This window comes from Saimiri boliviensis, chromosome 15, assembly GCF_048565385.1.
Source record: "Saimiri boliviensis isolate mSaiBol1 chromosome 15, mSaiBol1.pri, whole genome shotgun sequence".
NCBI classification, from domain to species: domain Eukaryota; kingdom Metazoa; phylum Chordata; class Mammalia; order Primates; family Cebidae; genus Saimiri; species Saimiri boliviensis.
In genome coordinates this window covers 6,759,794-6,760,000 of record NC_133463.1, presented here as the reverse complement: position 1 = coordinate 6,760,000, position 207 = coordinate 6,759,794, and positions in this window count along the sequence as shown.

The window sequence follows — 207 nt, the reverse complement described above, 5'->3', positions numbered from 1 at the left end:
GAGTGGCCAGGTCAATGTCTCTCCCCAATGGAAAGCAATCAGGGAAATCAAGGCAGGCCTAGACACTTTCGCTGCTCTCACAGATGCTGTGGAGTGCCATAGAGAAAGGAGACAGGCCACAGGACCCCGCTGACCAGATTGTGTTGTTTGAGCATCGGAAGAGGACAAATGATATTGTGATTATTATTACAGATTCTTAATTCTACT